This window comes from Haliotis rubra, unplaced genomic scaffold (assembly GCF_003918875.1).
Source record: "Haliotis rubra isolate DU_JTF1 unplaced genomic scaffold, ASM391887v1 Scf53, whole genome shotgun sequence".
Taxonomy (NCBI): Eukaryota; Metazoa; Mollusca; class Gastropoda; order Lepetellida; family Haliotidae; genus Haliotis; species Haliotis rubra.
In genome coordinates, this window is record NW_025767224.1 from 2,155,851 (window position 1) to 2,165,968 (window position 10,118).

Genomic DNA, 10,118 nt, shown 5'->3' on the forward strand with positions numbered 1-10,118 from the left:
TCAAGGATAATTAGCAACTGATGGACTATGGAAATCCATAGGCGTAAGAACTGGGGGGCAGGGGGAAGGAGGGAGGGGAGCTGCCCCCCGAAAACATATGGAGGGCACCCCCCACACACACACACACACACACACACCCACACCCTATTTTTACAAGCTGGAAAAAAATTTAGGGACCAAAATAGAGAATAAAACACAAATTCAAGCCCCTGGTAACGTTGAAAAAATAACATGATAAAAAAAAAAATTCCGCTAATGATATAATCAAAGAAAATTAATTCTTGTCATTCAAAAGTGAAAGTAGAGGCAGTCAGGCTGACACTGTTATTAACAGCCAACATGGCTTCGATGGATTAGAATCAGCGGTAAGTTGACAACATACATTGACATTACAGTGTAGTCTATACAGTAACATAAGTTTACAGTAATAGCCATATTTTAAGTATAATAGGTACTGTTTGATTTATTTATTGAAAATCTAAACAATATCAATAAGACACGATTTCAAACTCATACATTGGCAGTGAGAGAGCTGGTTTTATTTGAAAGCCGAATTCATGTATGAATGGCTGCATTATTATACCCACGCTACGACGTAGTCGGGGGTATATAGCCCTCCGCCCGTCCGTCCGTGTGTCCGTGCATCCGGAATGGTTTCCCTGAGCATAACTCAAAACTATACCACTTACAAACTTCAAATTTGGCATGGAACTTGCTCTTATGGTGGCATTGTGCCTCTTGGGGTTTTTAATTCTGTACTGCCCAAAATGTTTGAAATTTTCACCAAAAACGGCCCAAATTTCCGACTTTGTTTTATTTCCAGAGCATAACTCAAAAACTATACAACTTCCAAACTTCAAATTTGCCATGGAACTTACCCTTATGGTGCCATTGTGGATTTTGGCTTTCAATTGCATGATGCCAAAATTGAATGTTTTCCTAAAATATTATTTTGGTATTCAATAATGGTATTGAAGGCGATCAGACTATAAGCGGGGTATGTGAGCTGCGCTCACTTCTGCCTTGTTATTGAATGTAATTATAATATATTTATGGTATAAAACTATTGTTTTTCAGTACCCTATTATTCTATCTGTCAGCACCCAAAATATGATTATCATAAAGAAAAAGTGACAGTGACTCCAATTTCTTATTTTTCAGATATTTAAGACTATGAAGACCTTCTTGTGAAGTATTCTAACGCTGCAGACAAGGGCTGGGACACTCTTTGTGGAGAAATTGCAAAGTCAAACACAAACAAATTTGAACTGGATTTAAGTCATTTGCCAAACTATAGCAATATGCAATTCAGTATTGATCACGTTGCTAGAATATTATATCCAGATGATGCTCCTACACATCTTACCCAAGTCAGATGTTATGGAGATGGAAACTGTTTTTGGTGGTCAGCGTCTCAACTCTGCTTTGGTTTTGAAGATTATTATACTGAACTTCGAGTGAGAGGTGTTTTTGATCATATCACCAATGAAGAACATTACTTAAATGAATCAAAACTGATCAAGTGTTTCTGAAGCCAAAGGTAATGGATCACTATTACAGTATATTTTGACGTCATCCGAAAGTCAGTCTGCAGAGGGTGACAACATACAGCGTTACAGACATTTAGTAATGAAAACAACAAGAAATGGAGAATATTCATCAGTTTTACACATGTTTAGTTTGCCAAATGTTCTGAAACGACCAGTTCAATTTATCTATCCCAAAATCCAAAATGTGGCTACAAACAGACATGTACTTAATCAAACAATACACCCTCTGAATGATGCGGAGGAGGAACCTGTCTGCATCATGTGGACACATTATACAAACACAAATACTAAGAACTGGTCACCAAATCGTTTTGTTGCTTGTTTGGATACTGAGAAAAAAACATGTTGATGCTGACTTGGCAGAAAGTGAAAAAAAAATTAGAAACAAAAGAAACAGAGGACGTTGGATTTTATGTTTTCAGTTCAGAGCAAGAAGCAATCTCAAAGTGAGACAAAACCATCAGAATTTCCCCGGACACAAGACTCTCAGTCTCATATAAACCCAGTTCCAGACACCATCAGTGAAAGCAAGAGTAAGGATGTTTCAATGGAGAGTTCTCTGACATCTGAGCTCCAATCATCGTCCGGTAGTGATGAAGATGAACGTCAACATGTGTGAAATTCACCTTGTTGTTATGATATTAGTGAACCTTATCAGCCAAATGCTGCATCAACCTTGAAAAAGACAACTAAGAAAACTGGGAGATCTTTCTCGTTCTCATGGTTTCATGAATATCCTTGGCTTACTCTGTGTACAACAAGAAACAAAGTTTTCTGCTTTTATTGCAGACTGGCTTACGGTAAGGACAGTGATCTGCAGAAGCATCCTACCTCTAGACAACCTGAAGCAACATTCATATCAGAAGGTTTCAACAATTGGAAAAGGTCTGGAGATAAGTTCAAAAAGCATGATAAGAATTCATATCACAGAGATACCCTTGCAAAACACAAGAAACATGGTAATGACAAAGTCACAAGTTTACTTCTGGCAAAAGTTACCAAGGAACAGCAGTGCAGACGAAAGCTTCTGCTTGTGCAGCTGTCATGTCTCTTATTCTTATCAAGGCAAGGATTAGCGCTTCGAGGGCATATTGAAGAGGAATCGAACTTGTTTCAGCTTCTGAAACTGAGAGGTTCTGCTATAGAGGGGTTGCCAACATGGTTATCTGAGAAAACATATACACGTATGTCACTTGCAATTGTGAATGAGCAATTGATGCTCCTGGGCCAAGCTGTGCGACTGAAGATTCTTGAGAGAATCAAAGCTGTCAGGTTCTTTGCCGTTATGGCGGATGAAACAAGAGACATATCAAACAAAGAACAATGTCTCATATGTATCCGTTGGGTGGATAATGATTTCCATGAGGATGCTATTGGCCTATATGAGGTTCCTTCCACAACATCAGCAACACTAACAGAAGTACTAAAAGACACACTCATCCGTTGTGATTTACCACTATCGAATTGCCGAGGTCAAGGCTATGATGGTACAAGTAATTTTCAAAGCCATGTCAATAGAGTTGCTGTCCAACTGCAAAGAGATGAACCACGGGCAGTTCATGTCCATTGCCTCGCCCACTGTATCAACTTGGCTTTGCAGGAAGCCACTAGAGCATGCAAACCTCTCAGGGATGCTCTTGACATCACAATTGAAGTGAACAAGCTCATTAAATATTCTCCAAAACGAGAACACCTATTCAAGAATCTTCAAAAAGCTCCATCCATTGAGAAGAGTCTTGACATGGATGTGCCTCAAACTGAAAGAACTCGTGGCTTACGACATCTGTGTCCAACACGTTGGACAGTTAGAACGGGATCTATCAACTCTGTTTTGGAGAACTTTGATACTCTTCGAAAAGCATTTGAAGAAATCAATAAGGGTCACGATGAGTATGCCAGGATTGCAGGCGGTTTACTTTCACAGTTTGACCAGTTTAGTGTGTTTTTTGGGCTGAAAGTTTCTTCCCAAATTTTTGCTGCATCAGAGCAATTGTCTTCCTCCATTCAAAGCGTAGAAACAACGGCAAAGGACGCTCAAAAGGGAACAGAGCAAGTACTTGCGTATTATGATAAGCTGAGGAGCACATAGACTTTTTCAGAGTTCTACAAGTCTGTTGTTGATGAAGCTGAAGACAAAACAGATCCTCCACGTCTACCACGCTACCGGAAGAGGCCCAAGAGATTGGATGATGGATCTAATACTCACACGTTTCTTTCTGTGGAAGATTATTATCGCCAACAATATTTTGAAGGTCTAGACATCGTTTCAGAGCAACTAAAGCTGAGATTCTCACAGAAAGGATTTAACACTGCTGTGGAGATAGAGCAACTGTTGCTGTCTGCTGCAAATGGACGGAACTTTCAAATATCTTCTGACATCAGAGAACTCTACAAAGATGATGTTGACTTTGTTCGATTGAACACACAGCTTTCCATGCTTCATGACACAGTGAAATCTGTCTCCACTGAAAGAGGATGCTTAATCATGGAAGTCACAAATATTGATACTGTTGTATCAATTATCAACTCATCACCTGTAATAAGGCACCTGTTCAAGGAGATAAGCACCCTTTTGAAGATCTACTTGACTATTCCTGTCACCACAGCAACATCAGAACGCACTTTCTCCACGCTTCGACGCCTGAAGTCATACGTCAGATCTACAATGACACGGGAACGTCTGAACAACGTTCTGCTACTGCATGTCCACAAAACCATTGCTGATGAACTATGTCTAGTGGATGTTGCCCGGGAGTTCATTTCTTTCAATGACAGAAGACGCACCTACTTTGGACTTTTCTCATAAGAGCTGATCATGTCGCGAGATGCACTAGCCTGTATAAACAGTTGATCTAGTTAAAACAAACACATGTGTTACCTGAATAATGTAATGCATTTCTTATTAATTAAAGTTTCAAGTGAACTCGTCTGCGCTTTTATATATCCCTCCACGGTTATCAATTTCGAATCCCCCCCCCCCCCTCACCCACCCTAAAAAAGGGAAAAAAAGACAAATTTTTAAACTGTTCCTACGCCTATGAAATCTTCGTTGACATTACCGTCGCGACCCCATGAAGACACCTACATTAACTGAGCGATAAAAAGTATTGCATTTTTAATTATCAGTGTCCCTACTTTACATGGCCAACTAATTCCTCTTTCCGGCCTCTGCAAGGGGTGGAAGCCAAGATTGGCAGTAATGTCAGCTACATGATGTTTCTGACACTGAGTGCGCAACTTCCGGTTGACATGAATATTCAAAACAAACAAACAAAAAGACTAATCTGTTGTGAAGGCGTGTGTTGGGGGGTGAATATTTATAATGGGCGTACCTACATCGTTTGCATTCTTGAAAAGCAATATTAAAGATTTAATGTGGACAAAAAGGTTTATTGTTGTAGAAGAACCCAGAGGACTGCATTCGAACAGCAAAAGATACCATGGACCTGTGGTAAGGTTGGTTGTATAAACTAACGTCCGAAAGACACTTGGCAGCCGATTTGAAGCTCCATAGCGAAACAACAAAACACACATGACCATGATAAACGGTATTTTAAACACCAATACGTGCTAAAACCGTGCTTGCCCATCTTAGTCTTCGATGTTCATAGGTCAACAGCGGGCCTCTTTAGGGCCTATAGGCTCATATACCGGCTGCCCTTCGTCGTCTTGCTACTGTCTGTCTGCTGACCACACGACCCGACGCTTTCGTCTTCGATGACTTTACAGGGAAGAATCTGTTACGTAGACGCAGGGTGCCTAGCTTGTTCTGCCTGTTGTCCTACTTGTCATTCTGAATCGTTGGACCAAGTTGCCCACAGTAGCAGTTCAACGTTCTTGAAACATGGTGCTATGGTGCCGCCATTTGCTGCATTTCTTTTGTGTTTTTTGTTAATACTGCGTCCCTCCCCAACATGTGAACTGAACAGTTTTTAGGCCATTCATGCATGCGCAAGTTACTCGGAAATCACGTGATTTTAGCACAAAAAAACAACAAACATTTTTTCAACACAAAATACGAGCAAAAAACTGCAGTCATAACACGGATTCCTATTCTGGGGATTTGGGGATTGGATTTGGTTTTGATGCGTTTTGGTGAAAGTATCTGTCTTTCAACAATTCAATCTTTTTAGTTGCCAAGGCTTTTTGCACGTTAGTTGACATATTGTTCAGTTTTTAAATCAACAGATCAGCCTTCACTTCAGAAAGCTATGGGTGTAAGTAATGTATAATAATAATAAAGTAATTAAAAAATTTGTATCCATTATCAAGAATAACATTTCGTTTTAAACGATACTAACACATAAAAGCGGTCCTCGATGTGTTCAAAGAAATTGCGGTCTGCTTCCTCTGCAGTATCGTTTGCAGAAACAAATCCAGACCTACAAAGACCAAAAACCATGACACTGATAAATCCTGGGCTGTGTTGAAGCTAGATCAACGTAGTGACCATTTCACGTGATAGGACCTGTATTTGATATGAGATTTGGCTGACTGGTAAAGGTCAAGTATATTCGTCAACGTCTAACTCTCTTTGAGAGTTGTTATTACAAATGCATTGTTAAAGTTTGAATAACAGAGACCATTGCCTTGCATGACGGAACAGAGAAAGATAACCCGTCGTTCGTTCATGGATCTGACAAAACAATAGACAAACAGTATATTCAGGTAACATGACAACAGTACAAAAATGTCTATATAATATGCCTCAAGGTTTTGGTGATGTGAAAATAATAACACATTGAAGGGTACATAAAATGCCGTTTGAGGGCGAGAGTAAGATTTGAAATCTTGGCTAATGGAATCAGCTAACACAAAACATATTCATATAAATAAACCTATTTGTGTTACAAAACAAAATGATGTGTTATCTTTTAAATATATTCATCATGACAAAAGTTGGAGTTGGGGGGCTTTCAGCATTGTTCTTATTCAGTAATTAAAGCTTTTGAAAACGTTTAGCATGCAAATGTAATATCCTATAGCCATTTACTAGGAACTGATCAGCATTTGTCACAAACAAAGATTACATAATACGCATTATCGATCGAACACAGCGACGACTCTTTTTCGATTGCATATAATGCAACCATTTCTACTCCCTTGTCGTCGGAACAAATTAGGAAATATTTATTAATGTTCCGCAAGAAATATGGAGAAACAATGAATAAGTATATCAAACAGCATTGTTAATCGCCAACTTTCACATCGTGTCACGGTCTGAATCCCAGCATCTTCCCATACAGCTAGAGGTCAATATACCCGGTAGCTCTTTGCCGAACCCGACCTCTACCCATATAGATCAGTGCAGGTACATATGGAAGGAGTCGTGTAAACTCAACTTTCTTCATCATATGGAATCCTCGGAGACTTAAGCATTACTCGAACAAGCAGCCATGTGTTCATTGACTAATGTAGCAGAAGCAGTCTCGATATTCACGGACGCCATCCTTTCAGCTGCCTCCATGTTTAGACGACCAGAAAGTCACAATCGCAGCACTTCACCATGGTACGATAGTGAATGCCTCTCTAAAAAGCATGAACGATGTCAGTTTCTAAATGCTTTTAGAAAATCAAAAGACAAATCTTTCTTGTTGAAATATAAGAAAACATGCAGTGAATACAAGTCCTTATGTCGAACAAAGAAAGAAGAATATATTCAACGTCAGAGAGATGATTTGGAGACCTCGACAACTGACTCGAAACGTTTTTGGGGTACAATAAAACGTTTATCAGGTCGTAAACTGCGCCCAAACCCCATAGATATTGGAGACTGGGTGGATTATTTCTCTACCCTCTACGACAGTCCAGATAATTTAGAATGTATTAATGACGATATACATGATATAGAAGATCCCCCAGATTCTATAAGAGTAATCACTGAAGATATTCTGGATTCCCCCTTAACAAGATTGGAGATCATTCGCAGTCTCGAGGCGCTAAAGAACAACAAATCTCCAGGACTTGATGACATATTGAGTGAATATCTTAAACATTCATCCCATGTAATCGTTCCATACCTCGAGATAATATTCAATAGTATGTACCAAAAGGGTAAATTCCCAGAGACCTGGTCTACAGGAATAATTATTCCTTTTCATAAGAAAGGTGACACTTCTATCCCCGACAACTACAGAGCAATAAGCCTCCTGAGTATCCTCAGCAAAGTCTTCACGTACATCCTGAATCAGCGATTAGAGTGTCAATCAGGTTTTCGAAAAGGTTATTCAGTGGTTGACAACTGTTTTGTTCTGAATTCTATTATCCAGCGTTATCTTTCCCGCAAAGGTGGTAAATTCTATGTAGCTTTTGTTGATTTCTCGAAAGCTTTCGATTCTGTTCAAAGACATTTTCTTTGGAAGTTATTATATAAACACGGTCTGAGTCGTAAAATGGGTAAAATGTTAGAGTCTATTTATAATAGTGTAAAATCTTGTGTTCGCTCAAATAGTAGTTTATCTCGTGTATTTGATTGCCCAATGGGAGTCAGACAAGGGTGTATGCTCAGCCCCTTTTTGTTTCAGTTTTATATAAATGAATTAGTTAATGTAATTGAAACTGAATGTCGGTTTGGTGTCCAGCTACATCCAGATGTTACTCATATTTTCCTTCTTTTATTTGCGGATGACCTTATTTTGTTCGGGAACAGCGTGAGAAGTCTGCAGTTTAAACTAAATGTTCTTAATAGGTACTGTTCAGAATGGAAATTGTCAGTCAACATGCATAAAACTAAAATTGTTGTTTTTAAGAAAGGAGGTGGTTTATCTCGGTATGAAAAATGGTTTTATAATGGTAGTGTTGTTGAAGTTGTTTCAGGATATTGTTATCTCGGATTGTATTTTAGTAATAGGTTACAGTGGTCAAAAGCGTTTGACAATATTTCTATTCAAGCCAGAAAAATGCTGTCATTACTTCTTAGTAGTATACATTGTTTGAAACCACACTCGCCTCATCTGTACTTCAAATTATTCGATACAAAGATAACACCAATTCTCCTCTATGGGGCTGAAATTTGGGGGCTTAATAATATTGAAGAACTGGAAAAGTACATTTATATGCCTGCAAACGTTTTCTAAACGTTAAGTTATCAACGTCCAATAATGGAGTATTAGCCGAGTGTGGTAGATATCCTGTCCAACTATCTGCTGTTTTAAAATGTATTAAATATTGGTTAAATCTTATTAACATGCCTGGATGCCGTTTGCCTCGAAAATGTTACAATATGATGCGTATGTATGATGAGCAAGGCTATGAGAACTGGGTTACCAAGGTTAGAAATATCATATTTAAATTAGGTTTTGGTGATGTTTGGGTATCACACACTTACGGAGATAAAAACGTTTTTGTTAAAATGTTTTTTCAACGACTGAAAGATAATTTTCAGCAAGTTTGCCATAGTGATTTATCTGAGAGCCCCAAAATGTTTACGTATTGTAATTTTAAATTAACGATTTCTTGTGAAACATACTTAACTCATATTACTGTATCCAAATATAGATCTTGTTTATCACGATTTAGGTTAAGTTCCCATAGTTTAGAAATTGAAAGAGGACGTTACTATAACATTCCCCGGGAACAAAGAACATGCAAAATGTGTAACTTAAACGTAATTGAAAATGAATATCACTTCTTACTTATCTGTCCAGCCTACATTGAATTAAGACGTAAATATCTTTTGTCGCAATTCTATGTTTTCCCCAATATACTAAAATTCAATTCGTTGTTATCATCCAAAAAATGAAGACATTTCCTTGAATACTGCTAAATATCTGTTTTATGCATTCGAAAAAAGGAAATCAATTTTGTCATATTAAGATTGTATATATTATACATGCTTTCATTGTTAACATTTTATTTCAAGTCTGCACCGATGAGGTGTTTTTGTACTCATAGGCCCGTGGCCTCATAGTATCAGAAATAAAGATTTGAGAAAATGCAGAAAACTTTACAAGATCTGCGTACGACGTCCCCCCAGAAGATTGTTTGAAATTACTGAATAAATTGCGCAAGAACACGAAAACAGAGGAAGTGAATCTTGACTCTTTCTTGACATTTTTCCATTATTATCAAACCCTAGTAAATGACCCCGACATAACGATGTTCATACTCTTCACAAAGAAAAAAACAATACATGGAATTAGGAATGGTGTCTCCAATCTTAAGACAAAAACGTCGCCGGGAATAGCTGAAATTATTAATGAATATTTGAAACTATCTGATGTATTGAATCCAGTAAGACTAAAGTTATTTACCATTATATTTGATACAAGCATCTTAGAATGGCTCCTCGGACTGATCAAACCTATTTATGAACATATGGGGCAGTAACGACCCTAACTCTTACCAACCCATTACGCTTTAAGCTTCCTTGGTCAGTTGTTTACTTCTACTCTAGGTGAAAATAATAATAAATATTTAGGAACGTCGACAGTTTAGTGGCCGCATTGTTATCGTATGGGGAAGCATCACATTTCATGGTCGGACACAACTTGTCATTCTCAAATGCAATCTGACAGGTGTGCGATACAGGGATGAGATCAGTGTGCCTCATGTGCAGCCGTTCATTCA